Raw genomic sequence first — 25,339 nt, forward strand, 5'->3', positions numbered from 1 at the left:
ACATTAATTATATTACATTCATATTAAATGAAGAGAGAAAACTTTCTGGATATTTTTCTTTTCATTATGCGTACAGAGAGACAGACCAAAGATCAGGATATGCTATGTGTATCTTTTGACTTCCTTGAGAGGAGAAGATTGCTTTTTTTTCCCTAACAACCCTTCTTCATAATTTTCAGCTATCACCACAATGCAGAGGGGGAAGAACAATGAGTTAGCAATAATAAGGTAGCAGATATTGCCAATATCCCTAACGAGGCAGCCTAGTCTCAACTTCTTTCCCACTCTTAGGAGTCTAGTAGGTGAATATAAAAATAGACACAGTCCAGAAGGGAAATAAATTGGACAATGGCTAAATAAACTCTGGTATATGGACCCAATGGGGTATTATTACACCATAAGAAATGTTGACTATGAAGAATTCAAAGAAACATGTGAAGATTTGTGTGATATGATATGGAGTGAAATGAGGAGAACCAGGAAAACAACATATACAATGATTACGATAACATAACTGTACAAGAACAATGAATTGAAGATGAAGGCAGTGTAATTATAAGCTACATCTTGACCTTGGCTTCCTTTTTTTCACTAGAGAAGTGTGAGAATATGAGTGTGAAGTTATATCTATATATGATGTCAGATGCTGGTAACTTGTTCATTGCTTTGCTTAATCCCCTTTTTCCCCATTGGTAAAGAGAAGGCTTACTGGGAGGAGAGAAAGGGAGGGGCAGTATCTGATGTTAAAATAATTAGGAATTAGCAAAACTTTTAAAAAATTGATATTAAAAATGAAACAGCCCTATAATGCTGATCTTCCCTAATTTGGCCTTTATGCTGTGATTGTGGACTTGGTTCTTTAGTTCTCTTATAGAGTAAGAGAACTAAATGATATTTCCTTGTGACAAAGCAGGTTTTTGTCAGTATTTATGTTTCTCTTATATTATATGTCTTCACTGGGCAAAGCCTTATATATTGACCTAAATTTTAAGCCATTTGAAGTCTTAAACATGGAATACTTAAAAAACTTGTGTAGGAAAGACTGTTCAATAGAACAAGTCCCATGATAGCTGCATCTTTGCAAATATCTGATCTGTTCTATTCTATTTTGGCTATTCTTGTGTCAGAAATTGAAAAACCCTTGCAGTTGGTGGTCATAGGACTTTGAAAGTAACTTTTAAAAAATATTTTATTTTTAATTTATAGACATGTATTTCTATAACAGTAAAAAAGTTGATTGCAGGTAAAACTGTAAATCTACAATGCTACACATTGCTATTCCTTTCAAATATACAACAAAATTATCGAGCAAATTTTCTTTCCCTTTGTTTTTCTTCTCTCCTTTCTTCCTTGCCTTAGAGATGGCTATCACTGAATCTAAAAAAGTGTATATATGTGTATGTGGCATGTTAAATTATTCTATACATACTTCTATTTATCAGTTCTTTCTCTGGATGCATATAACATCTTTTTTTCATGTGCTCTTTATAGTTAATTTGAGTATTTATATAAAAGTCAAAATAATTTATTTGCTCATGGTTGCTCTAATAATAATATTACTATTACCATATAATCTCTTGCTATTTCATTCTTCATTATTTCATGCAAGTCTTTCCATGTTTTTCTGAAACCATTGAGTTAATTTCTTATAACACAATAATATTCTATTACAATCCAATACCATAACTTTTTCAGCCATTCCCCAGTTTATGGATATCCTTGCAGTTTCCAGTTCTCTTCTAGCAACAAAGAGAGCTACTACTATTAATATTTTAGAACATATAAGTTCTTCTTTCTTTTCCATTAATCTTCTTTGAAATATACTAAGTAATGTTATTGCTGGGTCAAAGGGTATAGTTAGTTTAATAATTTGGGCATAATTCCAGATTGCTCTCCAAAATGGTTGGATCAGTTCACAATTCTACCAACATTTTAAAATCAGCATCAATGTAAAAATTTATTTTGCAAAGAATGTTAATGATCCTTTCTCTTGCTCATCCCAAGTTGAAATAATTGTTTCTTCCTCTGAAATCTTATAATTAGATCATGTTGGTATTCTTATTTCTTTTTTAATCTTTATATCTCATCTTAGTGTCCAGCATGGAAAGTGTTCAATAATTCTTGAATAAATGAAACTATCCTAGTAGATTCTTGACAAGGCCAAATTTGCTTCTTTTCAGTGCTATTTTCTTTTTTTTATTCATTTTTCCAAATTATCCCCTCCCTCCCTCCACTCCCTCCCCTAGATGACAGGCAATCCCATACATTTTACATGTGTTACAATATAACCTAGATACAATATATGTGTGTAAATACCATTTTCTTGTTGCACATTAATTATTAGCTTCCGAAGGTATAAGTAACCTGGGTAGATAGACAGTAGTGCTAACAATTTACATTCACTTCCCAGTGTTCCTTCTCTGGGTGTAGTTATTTCTGTCCATCATTGATCAACTGGAAGTGAGTTGGATCTTCTTTATGCTGAAGATTTCCACTTCCATCAGAATACATCCTCATACAGTATTGTTGTTGAAGTGTATAGTGATCTTCTGGTTCTGCTCATTTCACTCAGCAACAGTTGATTTAAGTCTCTCCAAGCCTCTCTGTATTCCTCCTGCTGGTCATTTCTTAAAGAACAATAATATTCCATAACCTTCATATACCACAATTTACCCAACCATTCTCCAATTGATGGACATCCATTCAACTTCCAGTTTCTAGCTACAACAAAAAGAGCTGCCACAAACATTTTGGCACATACAGGTCCCTTTCCCCTCTTTAGTATTTCTTTGGGATATAATCCCAATAACAGCAATGCTGGGTCAAAGGGTATGCACAGTTTGATAACTTTTTGGGCATAGTTCCAAATTGCTCTCCAGAATAGTGCTATTTTCTTTTAAAAATTTAAAAACATGTTTGAAAAGTAAAGTTATTAAAGGAGACAGCTAGATGGTGCAAGTTATAGAGTAATCATCCTAAAGTTAGAAGGATCTAAGTTCAAATCTTGTCTCACATACTTATCATTTACTAGCTATATGACCCTGGGTAGGCCACTTAACTTCAACTGCCTCACAAAAAAGTAATTAAAATATGCTTTAGACATTGTTTGCATTTTATATTGTCTATTTCCTTATAGAATATAATATTGTAATTTTGTCTTTAACTCATACTGCTAGAAGGGTTATTTCTTGGAAGGTATTCTTTAAACCAGTACTGTCAACCAAAATAGAAATAGATTCCAGTCTTGTGGGCCACATGTTGACTTAGAAAACCACAAATTAACATCATCTATGTTGTATTTTTATTTATTTTAAAAAATATTTCCCAGTATACATTTTAATGCTTTTGGAGCATTGTGAGCTGCATGAGACACTTCTTTTATAAATCATCAATCTCACTTATGACTAGTTATTGCCCTGTCATGGAATATCTTTTATTCTCTCATTTGAGTTCTCTCATTTGAAGTGCTGGCAATGCTGATACAAGTGCTGACTCTTGGAAAAGATTTTGTGTGGTGTAAAAGAAGATCTAGTCTGAATGAGTTTTCCCTAAATAAAATTATAATGCATAAATCTCAGAAAAAAGAAGCTAAAAATTCAAAGCTTTCCTCTTTTACTTCAGCTCTTTGGGTTTTCTCTATTTGGGAACCCATTGTTCAATTTTTGTCATTTCAATCCTTACTTAGATGATTTACTTTCTTAAAGGTTAAGTGAGTGAAGTGAAATGACTGCCCTTGGGAAAAAAAATACATGCCATTTTATTTATTTTTTTTTTGGTAGATATTTTCCTTTGGATTCCCTTGCTCCTTGCCTGTTCAGACATTTAGATCCTATTAAATTATAAATTCATTGAAGGTAAAGACAGTTTTTTGCCTCCTTTTACATCCCCAGTACTTAGCATAGTACCAAGTACATAGTAGGTGCTTAATAAATGTTTATTGATACACTTTTCTAGATAGTATTTATACAGCAGATTTAATTAGGAGGCAGTATGTACAGTGGAAACAATGCTATCTTAGATGTAAGGAAACCTAGCTTCATTTGTATCCTGTTGTGCAAAACACTTAAAATTTCTGAGCCTCAGTTTCCTTATCAGTAAAATGGGGAAGTTTGGATTCAATAACCTTTCAAAATCTCGCTCTGATCCTTTAAACTTTTGTTTTTTATTTTCCTTTTCCTTTTTATAAGTGAAAAGGAGAAACTTTCTCTGAAGAACTAACATTGATAGCAGCTGATAAATAAAACATGCCATACACTCATTCAGCAAAGCTGTCTGCCAGCAGAAAAGTTTTAAGCTATTAAACACACACATTCACAAAGCACCCTGAAGCCTCAGTATTCCTTGCAAACTTGCTGCCATCTGGCTTCCTCTACTTCTTTCTCGGACAGCTTCTTTAAGAGATTCCTTTCAGCAACTAACCTCTCTCTGGCTCTCCCATGACACTTAGAGAGACTCTTATGGGAAGAGGGGCAATTTATTTTCTCTGAATGACCACATAGCTAACTCTACAGGGCAATTATACAGAGCAAATGTATCTACTTCTGCCACAGGAGGCAGGAGTTCCCTTACTCATCATTAATAATGAATGCTCTTCAGTAAGCATTTACCATCATTTACCAAGTAGAAGGGCACATTCTATAGGATCACCCCAGGAGAGTGAGAAATGGTGCAACCAGGGATTTTGAGTCAAGCCAGGAAGGCAGCTTGAGTTGCCTGACCCCTGCTCCTTTATTTTGCAGGCGGCTCCAAAGCCAGCAGAAGATCTGACCCAATGGCTCTCTTTTCTGAAATGTATAGTCCTAAACAAAGTAGCCTAGCCTTTTCTATATGGGAATGCCATTGCTTGATTTCCTGGCAGCCACATGATTAGAAATACTGTGAAATAAAAAAGAGATGGAAGTAAATAAGAACCGGGAAGTGTCCAATTGATCTACTACTATGATGGGGGAAGAAGTGTCAGTAAAACCAAACTTCTCCAAGAGCTCCCTGCCTTCTCTCTCCATGCTGATTTGCAACTCTTTGGCTTCCTGGGCACTTCTGCTACTCTCTGGTGACTCCATTTTGCTCTGCTGTTTTAGTCTGGAATGTGGACTTCAGAGTGACTGGGCCAGAGCTCTATTATATAGTCATTATAATGTGTAAAATCCCTAGAAAGGTGTTGACACTTTAATGACTCCTAATGATACAGTATGTTATGATGTCAAGCTTAGTTTTGCAGTCAAAGGCCTTTAGAAATCAAAGGGATCTGGTGTCTTGGCCATACCACACACAAGGAGTATAATTGGAAGTGAGTGGAGAATGGAATAACCCTAATATGACACCTTTACACAACATGTTCATACTCAAGGCACCTTTGAACATTCACCAATTAATTTTCAATACCCTGGCAGAGTAGGTGAATATATTCCCTAGTTCACATATGGTGGACTGGAGGCAAAATTGAAAATGTACTCTGAACAAAATATAGCTCTATCATATTGATTTTTGGCAATGGACTTAACTAAAAGTGGCAAGTTCTCTCATTTGAACTGTTGGCAGTGAATGACTCTTGGAAAAGATTCTGTGTGGTGTAAATGAAGATCTACTCTGAATGAGTTTTCCCTAAATAAAATTATAATGTATAAATTTCAGAAAAAAGAAGCTAAAAATCCAAAGCTAGATTATAGAGATGGTAATTTTGACATCTTCATCATGTATGGTTAAACAGAAATCATCAGTAATAATTAATCAAAATCTAGGAAACTAAGTGGCACAGTGGATAGAACTCCTGACTTAAGAGTCAGGAAAACCTGCCTCAGACAATTGCTAGCTATGTGACTTTGATCAAGTTAATTAACCTCTGTCCACTTCAGTTTAACCAAATATAAAATGGGGATAATAATGTCACTCCTTTCCCAGGATTGTTGTGAGGATCAAGTGAGATATCATATGAAAATGTTACAAATTATAAAATGCTACATAAATTTATTATTATTTTATTTTTTTGCTATCTCTGAGCTGTCTGAAAAGTCCTAGTTCTTAAAGAAAAATAGCTTTGTATTCTTTTTCTGCAAATTTCAACAACAAATTGAGCAAATATTGCCTGCCATGTGTAAGACACTCTACTAAGTTCTATGGAGACAAGGATGAATGAGGTACAGTATTTGTATTCATGGAACTCGCACTGTAGTGAAAGTTATGAGACATGAGTATAGCACAGAAGAACTTAAAAGTAGGGTGAGTAACCAAGGAGTGTTACAAATAATGTATATTTAGGGGTCCAAAGATGGAGGAATCACTTCTGATGGTGGGGATGAGAGAAAGAGTTAACATCTGAAAAATATTGGAAAATGGTAAGATTTCAATAAATGGCTAAGGTTTGGGGTAGAATATGGGGAGTAAGGGGGGAATGGGGACTTTGGGCAAAGGCATGGAGTTAGGAAATGGCAGGAAGAATTCAGACTGCAGTGATTAGTCTGGTTTGGCTACAAAATATTGAATAGGGAAGTGAGTGATATAGTTAAAGCTTGAAAAATGAGTTGGAGGTAGATTAGAGAAAGCAATGAATGTCAGATTAGTATTTGAAATTTATTCTCTAGTTATTGAAAGTTTTGGAACAGAGGTGCAACATGATCAGAGTTATTCCAGTAGCAGTGTGCAGAATGGCTGGGAGTAAGAGAAAGATTATAGAGCAATTAGAAAGCTATTATAGTAGCTTGGGAGTGGACCTGAATTGGCTTGCATAGTGCTTTAACTATTTTTTTTTTAAATAAAGTATCAGTTCAAACTGGTACCCAACAAATATTACATTTTGGTAATCACTATTTTCCTCTCTTTTACAGATGGGAAAAATGAGACACAACCTGATTTCTTTAGATGGCAAACTTCTCCACAAATCCCTACCTCTTATATAACTTGATTAGTGCTGGTACATTGAGTAATTCCTGGTACTTTCAGCCAATATTAGAATTTTAAACCCTTATTTCTTTGAAATTTTAGGATAAATCCAATTAAAAATTGTGAAGAAGACAAAGTTTGTTATTTTTCACAATTAAACTTAATAATTTTTTCTTGCCTCTCGTATAACTCTTGCCTAGTTGCCTCTCAGCTGCTCAATTTTGCTTCATGAAAACTTGCTTTCAGAAAAAGAATTGAAAAACTTAAGTTTATCACTGATGAGAGGATAACGACAAAGAACTGATAAACTTATCACAGACTAAACTAATCTGTGTATCTCTGACTGTGGAGTGGTGCTTTAAGTGGAGGCAAAAGAATATCTTATTGTTGAATTAGAATTCAGGAAGATCACTTGACTGGCTAGAACACTGAATCAGATTTTTTAAAAAATGAAATAAATGAAAAGTCTTTTACATGGAGTGCAAAAAATCAACCCCCAAAGTAGAAGATGGATGAAACATGGTTAGACAGCATCTCTTTTAAAAAATATCTGGGCAGAGGGTGTGTAGTGAAATTCAAGTTGTGTAACAGCTAAAATGGTTGATGCCAGGAGTATGCTGGAGCCAGTTTGATCTAGTTTGTTAGAACTCATTGTGAAATTTTCAGTGTGAACATTTATATATCTAAATTGGCAAATGACAAACTTGCAAATCAAGGCTTGATTTATTGTTTTTCTGATTGTTCAGACTTAAGAAAGTGATAGTAAAAATGTTGATAATGCAAATTAAACTTACTTTTTTTTCCTCTCAGAGAGCTGGTTGTCAAACATTTATTGGCATACTTTATATCTGGAATAGTGAGTTCAATTCCAAAGTCTACATTTTAGAAAGGGATTGATAAGCTGGAGGTATTTCAGAGGAGGTCAGCCCAGATTTTGTAGGACCTCAAATTCGAGTCCTGTGAAGATCATGATTTAGGATTGGAGAAAACTTGGAAGGTGGTTATATAGTGGTTATCTTCAAGTATTTGAAATGTTGTCATGAAGAAGAGGTAATGAATCTCTTTTGTCAGATTTGGAAAGTAAAAAATTTGCAAGGAAGCAAGATATTTGGAGAAGGGAAGAATTTATGACCAAAGAAAAAACTAGAAAACTTTATGAAATGCAAAATGGACAACTTTGATTATATAAAATTAAAAAGGTTTTGCACACACAAAGCCAACACAAACAATATTAAAAGGAAATACAAAGCTGGGAAAAATTTTGTAGCCAATGTTTCTGATAAAGACTTAATTTCTTTTTTTTTTCATTTTTTGGTTTTGCTTTATTTTTAAATTAAAGCTTTTTAATTTTCAAAATATACACATGGGTAATTTTCAACATGCACCCTTACAAAACCTTATGTCCCAAATTTTTGCCTTCCCTTTTCCCATCCCCTCCCTTAAATGACAAGTAATCCAATATATGTTAAACATGCTCAATTCCTCTATACATATTTTCACAAATGTCATGAAAACATGATGAAATTATCAAGAAAAATAAGATCAAAAAGGGAAAAATTAGGAAGAAAACAAAATGCAAGCAAACAACAACAAAAATGTGAAAAAACTATGTTGTGATTTACATTCAGTTCCCACTGTCCTCTCTCTCTGGGTGCAGATGGCTCTCAAGACAATTGGAAATGTCCTAATCATCTCATTGTTGAAAAGAGCCAAGTCCATCAGAATTAATCATCATCTAATCTTGCTTATGCCATGTATAATTATCTCCTGTTTCCACTCATTTCACTTAGCATCAGTTCATGTAAATTTCTCCAGACCTCTCTGAAATCATCTTGCTGATCAATTCTTACAGAACCATAATATTACATAACATTCATATACCATAACTTATTCAGCCATTCTCCAACTGATGGGCATCCACTCAATTTCCAGTAAAGACTCATTTCTAAAATACATAAAGAACTGTATCAAATTTATAAAATACAAGTTATTCCCCAATTGATAAATGATGAAAGGATATGAACAGAAATTTTCAGAAGAGGAAATTAAAGCCATCTATAGTCATATGGAAAAATGCTCTAAATCCTATTGATTAGAAAATGCATATTAAAACAACTCTGACGTACCATCTCACACCTTTCATATGGGCTAAGAAATCAAGAAAATGTAATGATAAATGTTGGAGGGGATGTGAGAAAACTGAGATATTAATGCATTATTGGTGGGGTTGTGGAATGATCTAACCATTCAGGAGAGCAATTTGGAACTATGCCCAAAGGGTTGTAAAACTGTGCATACCCTTTGATGCAGCAGTGCTACTACAAGGAAATCATAAAAGAAGGAAAAGGACCCACATGTGCAAAAATGTTTGTAGTAGCTCTTTTTGTGGTGGCAAAGATGCCCATCAATTGGGGAATGGCTGAATAAGTTATGGCATATGAAAGTAACAGAATATTATTCTATAAAAATGATGAACTAGCTGATTTTTAAAAGGCTGAAAATATTTACACAAACTGATATTGAGCAAAATAAGTAGAACTAGAAATACAATATTCACAATAATAACAAGTTTGGGCAATGATCAATTATGAAAGACTTGATTCTTCTCGGTGATTTAGTGATCCAAGACAATCCTAGTAAACTTTGGATAGAAAATGCCATTTGCATCCAGAGTGAGAACTATGGAGACTGAATGTAAATCAATACATGCTATGTTCACTTTCCCCCCTTCTGTTTTTTTTTCTCTCATGGTTTTTACTTTTGTTCTGTTTTTTCTTTCCCAATATGATACATATAGACATGTATATTTTTAAAAAAACTAATGTACATGTATAACCAGAAAAAGAAAACAATAAAATAGTAGAAAATTATTGCTTTATTTGAGGCTTACAACAATCTTGAGTGGTAAATACTATTGTGATTCCCATTTTACAGTTGAAGAAACCGAGTCAGGTTAAATGACTTGGTCAGGATCACATAAATACCAACTTCTGCATAAATGCCCATTGTTATCATGATTGGCTCACTCACTGCTAAATTGAGAAACCAGAACGAATTCAGATCAGATAGTGGGACACTTATGATTTCAGCCATGTAGACTTTCTTCTTTCAATAATTGTTCAATCATGTCATATTTTTCATGACCCCATTTGGGGTTTACTTGGCAAAGATACTGGAGGAGTTTGCCTTTTCCTTCTCCAATTCATTTTACAGATGAGGAAACTGAGGCAAGCAGAGTTAAGTGATTTATTTGTCCAAGATCACACTGTTAGTTAGTGTCTGATGTTCAATTTCAACACAGGAAGGTGAGTATTCCTAACTCCAGGCCCTGATTTCTAACCACTACACCATGTAGTTACTATTTATTAATAGGCAGAAAGTGTGATCTTTACTGAAAACAAGAGAATGAAGTAGGTGGCACATTCTACTTTTTCTAGGCCTAGATTTTATTTTTATTTTTTATTATAACTTTTTTATCTACAGTATATATGCATGGGTAATTTTTTACAGCATTATCCCTTGCACTCACTTCTGTTCTGACTTTTCTCTTTCCTCCCTCCATCCCCTCTCCTAGATGGCAGGCAGTTAAATATGTTATAGTATAACCTAGATACAATATATGTGTGCAGAACTGAACAGTTCTTTTGTTGCACAGGAAGAATTGGATTCAGAAGGTAAAAATAACCTGGGAAGAAAAACAAAAATGCAAACAGTTTACTCTCATTTCCCAGTGTTCCTTCTCTGGGTAGCTGATTTTGTCCATCATTGATTAACTGGAACTGAATTAGATCTTCTCTTTATCAAAGATATCTACTTCCATCAGAATACATCTTCATACAGTATTTTTGTTGAAGTATATAAAGATCTCCTTTTCTTCTCATTTCACTCAGCATCAGTTCATCATCTGTATTCATCCTACTGAGCATCTGGTCATTTCTTTTCTTTCTTTCTTTCTTTCTTTCTTTCTTTCTTTCTTTCTTTCTTTCTTTCTTTCTTTCTTTCTTTCTTTCTTTCTTTCTTTCTTTCTTTCTTTCTTTCTTTCTTTCTTTCTTTCTTTCTTTCTTTCTTTCTTTCTTTCTTTCTTTCTTTCTTTCTTTCTTTCTTTCTTTCTTTCTTTCTTTTTCTTTTTTCTTTTTTTTTTTTTTTTGCTGAGGCAATTGGGATTAAGTGACTTGCCCAGGGTCACACAGCTAGGAAGTGTTAAGTGTCTGAGATGAGATTTGAACTCAGGTCCTCTTGACTTTCAAGGCTGGTGCTCTAACCACTGCACCACCTAGCTGTCCCTGTATTGGTCATTTCTTACAGAACAATAATATTCCATAACATTCATATACCACAATTTACCCAATTGATGGGCATCCATTCATTTTCCAGTTTCTAGCCATTACAAAAAGGGCTGCCACAAACATTTTAGCACATGAAGGTCCCTTTCCCTTCTTTAGTATCTCTTTGGGATATAAGCTCAGTAGTAACACTGCTGGATCAAATGGTATGCACAGTTTGATAACTTTTTGGGCATAATTCCAAATTGATCTCCAGAATGGTTGGATTCTTTCACAACTCAACCAACAATGCATCAGTATCCCACTTTTCCTGCATCCCCTCCAACATTCATCATTATTTTTTTCCTGTCATCTTAGCCAATCTGACAGCTGTGTAGTGATATCTTAGAGTTGTCTTAATTTCCATTTCTTTGATCAATAGTGATTTGGAACACTCTTTCATATGACTGGAAATAGTTTCAATTTCATCATCTGAAAATTGTCTGTTCATATCCTTTCACCATTTATCAACTGGAGAATGGCTTGATTTCTTATAGAGTCAATTCTCTACATATTTTGGAAATGAATAGGCGTAGATTTTATTGATAAACACAAGTTCACTTAATTCACCTTCACTGATCAAACATTATTCTGTTCCTGTTAAGAATCCCATACAAATAAAGTCCTTATTTCCTCCCTTTTAAGATAATACAGGCCTTCAAGTATAGTTCTGGGATGAAACTTTAACATCTTCCCATTTAAATGAATAAACATAAAAATCACAGTGTTTTCAGAGCTCTCTTTCATACATTATTTTCCTTGAGTCTCAAAATAAGGCAATCATGGAAGATATTGATATCTTGAGGTTAAAATTAAGAAGAGAAATTAAGCTTATGGAGTTCATTTGTTAGAACCAGAACTTTCATTCTCTTCTTCATTCATTCATTATTTACTAAATATTTATTGTGTATAGCTAGGTAGCTCAGTGGATTGATTGAATGTTGGGTCTGGAGTCAGGAAGATTCTTCTTCCAATTCTGAGCAAGTAATTTAACTCTGTTTGCCTTAGTTCTTCATTTGCAAAATGAGCTGGAGAAGGAAATGACAACCCCCTCTAATATCTTTGCTAAGAAAACCCCAAAGAGCTGGATATCGATGGCAGTGGGACAAAGTTGTTTACAGAATATGGTGCTATGTGCTGGAGGTAATATAAAATTCAGATAAGACCTTTCAGCTGCACTAGAATGGATTCTGTTTTACTACCATTGAGAGCTCTCATCATAGAAGATTCTAGCATAGACTTTTATGGATTTCAATATGGATTCTTTTCAATAAAACTACAACCATGTCTTAGAATGTCTAACTTCCTTCAAATAGCTATTTTAGAAAAACTACCTATCTTGATTCCTCATTAGCACCCTGCAAATCAGACATATTTTATATTTATTTTTTCATGAACATGTTGTATATCCCCAGTAAAGTGAAAGCTTTTTGAAAACAGGATTATTTTATTTTTGTCTTTGTATCTCCCTTGCTTAGCACAATGCCTGGCAAGTAGGAGTTGGTTAACAGATTCTCGTTAAACTCAATGCTATTGAATGATCAATTAAGAAATGGATAGATAAGTCTTGCATGTGCAGTGAAAACTGTCATTAAGTATATTTGTGGAATATAGGTTAAAGGTGCTAAGACCCTGTCCAATATCTACATATCAGTGTGATAAAGCCAAACTCTCATGAAAATGAATAATTAACCCAAGGCTAATCACACATCCAAAATCATTAGTGAAAATTGATTTTCCTTCTGGGTTGGACTGCTTTTCTCTATGGCATCATGATGTTGTTTTCAGAGTCAAACAGAGTTCCTGGTGAAGCATTCAGAGAATGTTTATTCATATCCCCACAGTCCCTTCCTTTTCCTGAATGAGGGGATCATAGTGATTTTTAATTTGGAAAGTTTTGGCTGGCTTTGCTTTTGAGTGGGGAAGAGGTGAAGACTGCATCATGATAATTCTATAAGACAGGGGATTCAACATAGAACATCAAATTAACACATAGTGAATAATGGGTCACTTAGGAAAGAGCCAGAGGGAGTACAATGGGGATCAGCTCTTTGGGTTGAGGTATAATCCCTGCCAACTGACTTCATGGATTGTAATGGAGCAGGGTGGGAAATCTGTTTTGTTGGCAGCTGGTTAAATGCCTTTCCAGTAACATGGTGGAAATGGATTATATATAAATACAGTCACGTGTAATGATAAAGGGAACTTGGACTGAAGGCACAAACCACCAGGACACCAGGGGGCTTCCCAGTGGTTCCTGCTATATTTCTGAAAGGAAAAAAAAAACTCCATGATTCAAGTACCCAACAAGGAGATCATTATTTGAATTACATTCCATTTTTAACCAGATGCTCTGGATGCCCCAGAAAGCAAATAAAGATCTATAGAGGCATCAGGATAATTGATAAAAAAAAAAAAAAAAAAGCTACTGTACATTAAACTTGCAGATCCCTATAAAGACTTACTGGAAGAATGAAGTTTGGTTCCAGTGTAAGAAGGTATTTACTAGAGCTGAAAGTAGGACTTTTTGTATCCAGGACAAAAATCACAAATTATGCTTAGAGCAAATGACACAAAGTGTCATTTGAGTGTGTGTGTTTGTGTGTGTGAAATGGAGACCCCAATATATCATCTTCAGATAATTACTGGGGAGGCCCCTCTGCTCATATGATAGTGTAATGTGGAAATAGAATAAGAGGAATTTAATTCACTACCTGGTAGTAAGTAGTTTGAGTTCTGCTGCTTTTAATGCTGCTTAAAGATGGCAAAAACTATGGTTGGCCTCTAATTTCAGAATTCACAGACTAAATCCTGATTACACCATCTTGGTTCAGGCACTGTTCTTTGGTGTGGGATGCTAGTGGGAGAGATATGAGTTTTAATTGAGGTTGGGAAAGGGACCCCAAAAGTTTGGAATCACAGATCAGTGTTTAGAGGTTCCTCGAGGTGTCTCAAAAGAATTTTCAGGCTTAAATTCATCTCCTAGTCAAAGGGCCAAGTTTATTAAAAGCAATGTGATGCCATAACCAAGTGGACTGAATTCTAAGAGAATCCAATAAAGAGACTGCAGCAGGGAGATACAGCTTTCAATCAGAGATATGTTAATTCTATGACCCAAGGGTAAGGCTACGAAGTAATTTCCAGATGAATTAACGGTGGTCTTCAGATAGATTGGTTTTTCAGTTTCTTGAGACAGATTCCAAAGCCAAGGACTCATTAGAACAGAAGCCCCAAGTTCAGGGGACCCCAAAATCACATTACATCACTGTCTTCTCTAGAAGTTATATTACATCACTTTGATATTTTGACCACCAGGTTTGTCTCTAGCCCTATTTCTTTTTCATTCAACCACGGAAAAAAGGTGAGTCTTTCTGTATTTGGTATAGATTGTACACATAGCTCATGGAATGAGGCAAAGGACAAAAGGAGTTGGCAAAAGGGAATGGCCTTGCTCTCTCTTAATATTTCTTTCTTCTTTCTGCATTGCAGGCTCTTTAAATAACTCGGTGGTACAGTGATCACATATATTGAAAACTGAAACAGGCACACAATCACTACTTTGTAATACATCAATAAGGAAGGAGACAGCCAGAGTATAACAGAGTATCAGGTACACAGGTCAGCAGGAAGTAACATCAAAGCAGTGTGCTTACTGCCTTAAAGGCAGACAAAAGCCATAGTGTAAATGAGATGGCAGGCATCATGGGTGAAATGGCTCGCAGAGGGCAGGGTGCAAGTTGTTCTTTGAGGGTAGGGATTGTTTCTTTTTGTCCCCAGCATTGACAGAAAGCCTTCCACATTTTAGGTACTTAATAAAAGCTCACTGAATTGAATTAAATCTGTGCTTTTTATAAAATGTCAGTTTCTCTCTACTCTTCATTAACGTATTTTAAAAAATATTTTATTTTTTCAATTACATGTAAAGATAGCTTTCAGCATTCATTTCTCTCTCTCTCTTTTTTTAGGCAATTGAAGTTAAGTGATTTGTCCAGGGCTGGATTTGAACTCAGGTGCTTTATGCCTAGTGCTTTCTCTATTGCACCATCTAGCTGCCCCAAACATTGTATTTTAAAACATATACAATGTAATTTCCTTACACTAACTCTATAAAGTGGATACAAATATTCATGCCCCCAATTTGTAGTAGTGGATATATAGTAGATACTATTGTATCATATATTATATATACAATATCATGTATTTAATCTTTGTCAATTTATTTTTATGTTCTATGATGTTCAACTCTTTGTGAAATCCCATTTTTTTAAGCAGAAATACTGGAGTGGTTTGCCATTTCTTTCTTTAGCTCATTTTATAGATGAGGAAACGGAGGCAAAAAGGGTTAAGTGTCTTGCCCAGAGTTGTATAGCTAGTAAGTATCTAAGTCTAGATCTGAACTCAGGAAGACTAGTTTTTCTGACTGCAGGCCTGATACTCTATTCACAAGCCAGCTAACTGCCTCAGTGGGTTTATGAGACTTCTGTGTTTTAAGCATTTAATTTGTAAGGAAAAATTACCTTGCTTATATTTGATTTATATTGTAAATTGAATGTATTTCTGCTCTTCTTTGCATAGATCCTAAATCTGAACCAAACCTAAATTTTGTTTAAGTGATTTTCTCCTATGAATGAAACTATAAAGAGTCAGACAATGAGAAATGTGTTCAGTATCTTTTTTTTTTTTTCAGAAGAGCAGGTCCCCCAATGCTGAAAGTAATATTTGTACCAATTCTGAGCTAAGGGTCTCTTAGTGGGAGAGGACAAGACTCCTCTGGGTTTATTGTTATACAAAACAGTAACAATGTTGCTTTTGTTAATTGTGTGCTTTGTGTAAAGAACATAATAAAATGAATTAGCTAGCTCTGTGTGTGTGTGTGTGTGTGTGTGTGTATGTGTGCGTGCGCACACACACATACAAGTACACATGAAAGGGAGTAAATATAATAAAGTTAGAAAGATAGGTTAGGAGCAGGTTATGAAGAGATTTACATTTCAACCAGATGTATTTTTATTTTATCTTAAAGATAATTTGGAACTAGTGAATCTTACTGAGTAAGGAATTGATATGGTGATTCATTTTAAAGGAAAATTATTTTGAAATATATTGGAAGATGGAGTAGAGAGAGGAAAGATTTAAACTAGGGAGACCAATAAGGAAACAATTTGAATTATTCAGGCAAAGGGTGATGAGGACCTGATCTACTATGTGAGTGGAGAAAAGGGCATGGTTTTAAGAGATGTTGTAGAAGTAAATGACAAGATATGACAACTTACGGATATATAGGATGAATGAGAGTAAGAAGTTGGTAGGGGGGAGAACATACTGAGGTTAAAAACTTGGGTAGACTGATAAGATGAATGGTACTGTTTTTTTAAAAGCTTTTTATTTTCAAAACATATGCATGGATACTTTTTCTATATTGATCCTTGCATAGCCTTGTGTTTAGATTTTCCCTCCTTCCCCCTCCTCCCCTAGATAGCAAACAATCCAATATGTTATACACATTAAAATATGTGTTAAATCCAATACATGTAAACATATGTATACAATTCTCTTGCTGCACAAGAAAAATCATCTCAAAAAGGAAAGAAAATGAGTAAGAAAGCAAAATGTAAGTGAACAACAACAAAAAGAGTGAGAATGTTATGTTGTGATCCACATTCAGTTCCCATAGTCCTCTCTCTGGATGTAGATGGCTCTCGTCATCACAAGATCATTGGAACTGGCATTAGTCATCTAATTGTTAGAAAGAGTCACATTCATCAGAATTGACTATTATATTGATGTTGCTGTGTACAATGATCTCCTGGTTCTGCTCATTTCACTCAGCATCAGTTCATGCATGTCTCTCCAGGCCTTTCTAAAATCATCCTGCTGGTCATTTCTTACAGAACAATAATATTTCATAACATTCATGTACCATAATGTATTCAGCCATTCTCCAATTGATGTACATCCATTCAGCTTCCAGTTTCTAGCCACTAAAAAAAGGGCTGCCACAAACATTTTTGCACATACGGGTCCTTTTCCCTTCTTCAATATTTCTTTGGGATATAAGCCCAGTAGTGACACTGCTGGATCAAAGGGTATGGACAGTTTGATAACTTTTTGAGCATAGTTCCAAATTGCTCTCCAGAATGGCGGGATCCATTCACAACTCCACCACCAATGTATTATTAGTGCCCCAGTTTTCCCATGTCCCTTCCAACATTCGTCTTATATTTTTCTGTCAACTTAGTCAATCTGACAGGTGTGTAGAAGTATCTCAGAATTGTCTTAATTTGCATTTCTCTGATCAATAGTGATTTAGAGCACCTTTTCACATGATTAGAAATGGTTTTAATTTCTTCATCTGAAAATTGTCTGTTCATATCCTTTGAATGAATGAAGCTCTTGACAAAAATAGGGAAGTTTGAATGAAAATTTGGTTTGAAGATGAGATAATGAATGTTCTTTTCAACATGTTGAGTTTGAGGAGCATATAGTTTGAAATGTTCAATATATGATTAGTGATATGTAACTGAATCTTGAGGAAGAGAGTAGAGCTAAATGAATGAGTTAAAAAAACAATTTATTAAGCACATGATGGATATAAAGCAAGTGCTAAATCTGTAGCTACAAATAAAAAACAAGATAAACCCTGCTCTCAAGGAACTCACATTTGAACAGAGGGAGACAACATATAGGAAGTTTCAATTACAAGTTAGATGAAAAGGGCTCATGGTCCTTACAATGTAAGTGACATATAAGATTATATTTTTAAACATTTAAAATATATAAGATGATATTTTAAACATTTTTTAAAAATATTGTTTCCATTTATTAAACCATCATCTCTGGTTTTGATGTTAATCCATTTTATAGCATCCATGATTTTACTGGCAAGAGCTTTCTTCAAGTAGCTGTGGCTGCTGAGGAGGCAGGTGCCAGCATACATTTCTCAAGGGTTAGTTTGAAATGTTCAATATATGATTAGTGATATGTAACTGAATCTTGAGGAAGAGAGTAGAGCTAAATGAATGAGTTAAAAAACAATTTATTAAGCACATGATGGATATAAAGCAAGTGCTAAATCTGTAGCTACAAATAAAAAACAAGACAGACCCTGCTCTCAAGGAACTCACATTTGAATAGAGGGAGACAACATATAGGAAGTTTCAATTACAAGTTAGATGAAAAGGGCTCATGGTCCTTACAATGTAAGTGACATATAAGATTATATTTTTAAACATTTAAAATATATAAGATGATATTTTAAACATTTTTTAAAAATATTGTTTCCATTTATTAAACCATCATCTCTGGTTTTGATGTTAATCCATTTTATAGCATCCATGATTTTACTGGCAAAAGCTTTCTTCAAGTAGCTGTGGCTGCTGAGGAGGCAGGTGCCAGCATACATTTCTCAAGGGTTATTTTCCATGCTAATAACTATACACATTAGATAGGGCCAGTGTTCTTGGAGTCATTGGTGTCACTGTTAATCTTTGTGCAAAGTCTTAGATTTCTCCACTGGAGATCAAGGGGAGGCAATGGGCAAGGTGGAGGTGGTAGTTTGATAAATTCCACCTCTAGGCCAGCTTTCAAGGTGCCTTGCCTATCTCAGTGCTGTAGTTGACATTGAAAATGGCTGAAGTTATGAGTCTCTTTTCCCACAGAGGTTAAGAGTCATCTACATAGAGATGATATAGCCAACACAGCATATAGAGCATGAGTCCTGGAACCAGAAAATTCAAATTCTGCCTCAAACATTTGCTAGTTTTGTGACCATGGCTAGTTATTTAACTTCTGTATGCCTAGTTTTTTGAACTATAAAATGAAGATAATAATTGCATCTATGTCCCAAGATTGTAGAGAGAATCAAAATAATATTTGTAAAGCACTAAATAGAGCATCTGGCAAATAGGAGATACTTGTTCCTTCTCCTTCTTGTTAAATCAACTTCTTGAGAAAGTACAGAAAGAGTTGAAAAGTGGACCCAGGATTGAGCTGTGAGATATACCCACAACATACCCCCATTAGGGGCCCCAACATAAATGATGATGATGTTCAGCTGTTTTCAGTCATGTGCAGCTGCTTCTGACTTTCCAGATTTCAGTAGCACAGGTATCTTTTCTTTCTTTCTTCTCCTTCTTTTTAAACAAATATTTATCTCTCCCTGCCCCTTCTCTAATGCACATTTTTAAAAAACCTGAACAACAAACATGGTCCAGCAAAACAAATTTGATCTTGTCTAAAATACATATCTCATTCTGTATGTCCATTACCTCTCTGTTAGGAAGTGGGTGGCTTGATTCAACTTAATTTTTCTGACTGGTCTATGATTGCATTAATCATATCTCTAAACTTTTTTCAAAATTGTTTTTGTCTATAATGTTATCCTTACATATAGTATTTTAATTTTGTTCACTTTACTTAGCATCAGTTCACAGATATCTTCCTGGTTTCCTGTGAAACTAGCCGTTTCATAATTTTCTATGGTATGATAATATTCCATTACATTTCTTAGTCACAATTTGTTCAATCATTCTCCAATAAGTTAGGCACCCCTTTAGTGTCTAGTTTTAAGGTACTAAGAAAAGAGCCTCTATAAATATGTGTATCTGTGGGTCCATTTCTTTTCTTTGATTTCTTTGGAGAATAGTCCTAGTGTTGTAATTGAGTCAATGATATGTAGAGATTAGTAAATTTGGGGGCAGAGTTTCAACTTATTTTCCAGAATATCTGGACCAATTCTCAGCTCTCTATCTATGGTAGAACTTTGATAAGCAGAGCTTAGGAAAGGGAAGCATTAGAATTAGCAATGATATGGTCTTTACATATTCCCTTTATAAGGAATAGACATGTTTCCTTGGTGCCAGAGAGCAAGCACCAAAATGGATAGAATGCTAAGATTTTAGATTAAAGACTAATACTTATAGCTCTGTCCAGGTGTGACCTATGTTCTAGTATGGAGCTTTTGCATTTTCAGTACAGTATAAGTCAATAGAGTTCAAGAATTTCTTGTCCCAATAGTTTATTTTGTTAGCTTCCATTAGTAAAATATAACTTCTTCCCTTACGGCCATCTTCATTTACTCCAAGAAATCATTTGGGTTTCATGCACAGAAGGAAGGGAAAGTGCATGTTATGACGTACTACGACCACTGGCTTTCTGTTTATGCTGTCAGATTGAGGAGTGAACCCACATGCAATGGAGGGCATACCACGGTTTTCCATCCTTACTTGCCAGCACGTTTTCCAAGCATAATCATTTTTATTATTTTTTAAAGAGGAGTTGAGATAATGGTTGGTCTCAGAGAGCAAAGGCTAAACCTACTGATAAACTTCGGCTGCTACCCCAGGAGAAACGTTGACCTCAATTGCCAAAAAAAGCATGGCCTCACTTCCTGCATGGGCCCTGCTAAATGCTTCACTAGGAACTTAGGAAACTTAGGAGGCTAGACAGAGCTCTGTGTGGGCCAAAGGGAGAGATAAATGAGCAATACAAACAATCCTTTGGCCAAGTCTTAAGGAAGAAAACAATGGAGCAGCTCTTTCTCCATCTCCTCCCCATTCATCAGTTATATTTTAGCAGTGCTTCAGCAAGAAAGAAAAGGGATTTGTCCAACATCAGACATTATGACATGTGCCCAATACTCACTGCTCTTTTCAGTGAAAATCACTTTTGGATTTTGAAGAACCCAAGACAAAGCTTTAGAGAACCCAGGAATCCATTTATTTCCTTTCCCACTGATGAGTTTTTAGGGTGTGGTGCAAAATTTCCCTCTGGAGCACCAGTTGGCCAGAGGACCAGAATTCTAATTTGTTTCCTCGATTCCCCTTCTCTCTAGTGAATATTTATGGCCTCCTGCAAGCATGGAATTGGGAGACTAAGTCTAGGAGTATTTCTATGTAGCACTTAGAGGTCCTAAGGGCAAAAATAACATCTGCATGGCTTCTCATGTCCTGGAAATCTAAGGACAGATAAAGACCTAGAATTTGGAGTACTCAATATCTATAAACTCCAGAGTTGGAAATTTATCTTCTTTTTCTTAGTATTTTTCACAGAGCCTTTTTGTTTACAAGGCATTCTTTTTACCTCATTGGGTTATTTGTTGTAGGCAGATATTTTTGCTAATCTTCAAATGCTACAGATATGGGGCAGCTAAGTGGCACAGTGGATAGAGTGCTAGGTCTAGAGTTAGGAAGAATCATCTTTGTGATTTTGGACAACAACAAAATATTCCCAGCACTGGGCTCCATTTTGGGAATATAAATACAGAGAAAATACAATCTACCAGATTCATTAGATTGCTTATTTGAAACCTCATCTCCATAATGTTAGAAAATGGGAGCAAGGTTGGTGGCAGTTGTGTGCTGGAACTGGCTCATACCATTTGTAAGAGCTGATTGTTAAAATTTCAGTGACAGCATAAATCTAGAACTGACCAAAGCTACAAATCAAGATGTGATTTATTATTTTTATTTTGTTGGCTGTCTAGACTTAAGAAAGTGATAAATTATTAATAATAATAATAAACTGAGATGTATTCTTCTAGTCTTTCAAAAAGCCACTTGTTAAACTTTTACCAGCATGTCCCTGATTTGTGATCTTGACAATTATATTAAATTATTTGTGAATATTAAGATTATTCTGAAACTGGAAACTGAAGGGATGCCCATCAGTTGGAAAATAAGTTTTGGTATATGAATGTTATGGAATATTATTGTTTTATAAGAAATGATCAGCAGGATGATTTTAGAGAGGCCTTTAGAGACTTACATGAACTGATGCTAAGTGAAATAAGCAGAACCAGGAGATCATTATACATGGTGAACATAAGATGATCAATTCTGATGGATGTGACTCTTTCCAACAATGAGATGATTGAGGCCAGTTCCAAAGACCTTATGATAAAGAGAGCCATCTATACCCAGAGAGAAGACTTTGGGAACAGAGTGTGGATCACAATGTAGCATTTGCACTCTTTTTGTTGTTGTTTCCTTGCATTTTGTTTTCTTTCTCATTTTGTTTCCTTTTTGATCTGATTTTTCTTGTACAGCAAGATAATTGTATAAACATGCGTACATACATTGGATTTAACATATATTTTAACATGTTTAACACATATTGGATTACTTGCCATCTAGGGGAAGGAGTGAGAGTGAAGGAGGGGAAAATTAGGGGCACAAGGCTTTGCAAGGGTCAGTGTTGAAAAATTATCCATACATATGTTTTGAAAATAAAAAGCTTTAAAAAAGCTTTTTTTAAAAAAAAGATTATTTTGATACTTGAAGAGATTCAAATAAAGGTACAAATCTTTTTTTTTTTTTCCTCCACTGGAATTCATAGGATTATAAAGTTAGACTCAGGAGGAATGTTAGAGATTGTATAGTCTTATCTCTCATTTTACAAAAGAGGAAATGAAAGCCCAAAAGGATTAATTATTTACCTCAGGTCACAAAGGAAGTATAGAGCAGATTCTGTTGTTCATTCATTTCAATGACCCCATTTTTGATTTTCTTGGCAGAGATCCTGAAATGGTTTGCCATTTCCTTCTCTAACTCATTTTATAGATGAGGAAACTGAGACAAATAAGATTATATGACTTGCTCAGGATCACACAGCTAGTTAAGTGACTGAGACAGTATTTGAACTTGGGTCTTTGTGATTCTAAGCCTTGTATTCTATCTACTGTACCACCTAACTGCCCTGATAATACTGGATATTAAGGCCAAGTTCTCTGATGTCCAAATTTGGTGCTCCTTCATTTCTAGGAAGCATTTAAACTCTATTTTGAATTCTCTACTCTGGTCTTAGTAAAAATTACCTCAGTAAATTTCTCTATGAATAAATGATTATATACAGCACTTTTATTAGTGATTAGCAATACTTTTAGTGAGGAACAAAAATTTCTCCAATCCTCCAAATGTTCTAGTGTGGTTACAGATCTTTATTAGAAATAACTCAATTAATATAAATCAATAGTGGATAAGATGCTTCTACAAAACAGGCATACAAAAGTCCATTTCTTTTTCTTTTGATTTCCACTGAGGTCTGGGTAGATGGGCAATAGGGTGGGGCAGGGTAGAGTTCTAAATAGAGCCTAGTCTATTCCTCTGGCCAAGAAAACAGAAGTGATTCATGGTTCCAGAAGCTTTGTTCCTCAGAGGAAACTAACTCACTTGAGTTTTTCTGGCAACTTGAGGACACCTTTTGCATTTTAAAAATGCTCCTGGCTGAATGTGCCTATTTGTAGATAGTGAAAGACTTCTTCTAATCACTTCCTGAGAGAAGATTTCTTTAAACTCAAAAAATGGGTACTAGTCAGCACATGTCTCTGACAGTTGTTTTGGAAGTAACCAAAGATGAGTAAGACACAGCATTAATTCATCAAGAAAATAACGACCGAAGCGATTATGGAAAGAACTACTCATGCACAATAACACATATTCATTGCTATCTTGCCTGCCTAGACTCTTATTGATACCCGAATAACTAATGAAGTTAGTGGGAATTATACATATGTATTAGGGAGAGAATAGGTCTCTAAGAATGTGTGGTAGATGTCAATGCCAGGGTCCTCCCTAGGTAGCTGACTAAAGTTATCTGGGAAAGGGTTGAGTAATGGTAGAAAAGAGATATTACATATGGATTAGTCAATATATCCATTAACCTTACTATTTTTCTATTTGTGGACACTTCTGAGAAAACTGCAGTAATCAAAATAATTTGGACCTGTGTATGAAACAAGCAAACATCAGGATATGTTTGATTTGTATACCTATTTGCCCAGAGTCATATAAACATTTCTTGGATGAAAAGGGGAAAAGTTTAAGAATTCCTGTTCTAAACCTATAGAAAGTAAAGGACTTTTCACACACACAAAAAAGTTTGGATAAAGTAACATTAATGCTATATGTTGACTAAACATTAGCCATCTTATCATAGTCTGTTTTGTAATGAATGTCCTTAAATGGTATGATATGCTAAAAGTGTGTATTTCTATCATGTTTCAATCAGATAAAGGTATATCTTGTTTTGTTGTGCTTTGTTTTATTGAGCTTCACAGATACTGCATTTTCTTTCTTATATTTTTTTTTAATTGAAGGTTTATGGCAACCCTTTGTTGACAGGGCTTGACAGAGCTATTTTTTCAACAGTACATGATCACATCTTGTCTCTCTGTCATAGTTTAATAATTCTCACAATATTTGAAACTTTTTCATTAATTAATATTATTATATTTTTTATAGTGATCTGTGATCAGTTATTGTTTGATGTTACTATTATAATTGGTTTGCAATTCCATGAATCTCACCTATATAATAGAATGAACTTAATGAATGGTATGTTCTCTGACTACTCAGACTGACCAGCTGTTCCTTATCTTTCTCCTTCTCCTCAGGCCTCCCTATTCCTTCATTTACAACTATATTGAAGAACTTTACATTAACTTAGTTGATAAAGCCGTGGCAGGGTTCGAGAGGATTGATTCCAATTTTAAAAGAAGTTCTACCATGGATACAATGTCATCAGACAGTGTCATACGCTACAGAAAAAATCTTTCATAAAAGAAAGTCAATTGGCATGGCAAATTTCACTGTATCTTATTTTAAGAAATTGCCACAGCCCAATTTTCAGTAACTATCACCCTGATCAGTCAATAGCCATCAACACTGAGGCAAGACCCTTCACCAGTAAAAAGATTATGATTCACGGAAGCCTCAAATATTGGTTAGCATTTTTAGCAATAAAATAATTTTAAATTAAAATACATGTTGTTGTTTTTTAAGATATAATACGTTTGCACACTTCATAGATTATGAGTAGCATAAAAGTAACTTTTACATGCAGTGAGAAACCAAAAAGTTCATGTGACTTTGTTTAGACATATTTTCTTTATTGCAATATTTCTGAGATATGCCTGTATATATGCAGCTGGCCTCTTTCACTCATATTATCAGAATATGAATGAGAGGCAACATAAGATAATTTTAATGGATAAAAGTCTAATTTTGAAGCTAGAAAGACCTACTATATAATAGGTGGATGACCAGAGATCAGTTCTTCATAGTGCCCCCTGGCTGCTCCCTAGGAATGCAAATTACAGATAGTTGGTGATTTGTAATGATGAAAATAATTCCTACACTGAGAGT

General features: G+C 34.8%; 1 long non-coding RNA gene across 1 annotated transcript in view; it reads left to right on the forward strand.

Annotated features, from left to right (window-relative positions):
* The window catches only part of LOC141547866 (uncharacterized), an 84,167-nt gene extending 59,268 nt beyond the window's left edge, over positions 1–24,899 (forward strand). The window contains exon 3 of the long non-coding RNA XR_012483652.1: positions 24,589–24,899. This is a non-coding gene — a long non-coding RNA (uncharacterized LOC141547866). The remainder of the gene's footprint in view (positions 1–24,588) is intronic.
* The last annotated feature ends 440 nt before the right edge of the window (positions 24,900–25,339 follow it).

This window comes from Sminthopsis crassicaudata, chromosome 1 (assembly GCF_048593235.1).
Source record: "Sminthopsis crassicaudata isolate SCR6 chromosome 1, ASM4859323v1, whole genome shotgun sequence".
Classification (NCBI taxonomy): Eukaryota; Metazoa; Chordata; class Mammalia; order Dasyuromorphia; family Dasyuridae; genus Sminthopsis; species Sminthopsis crassicaudata.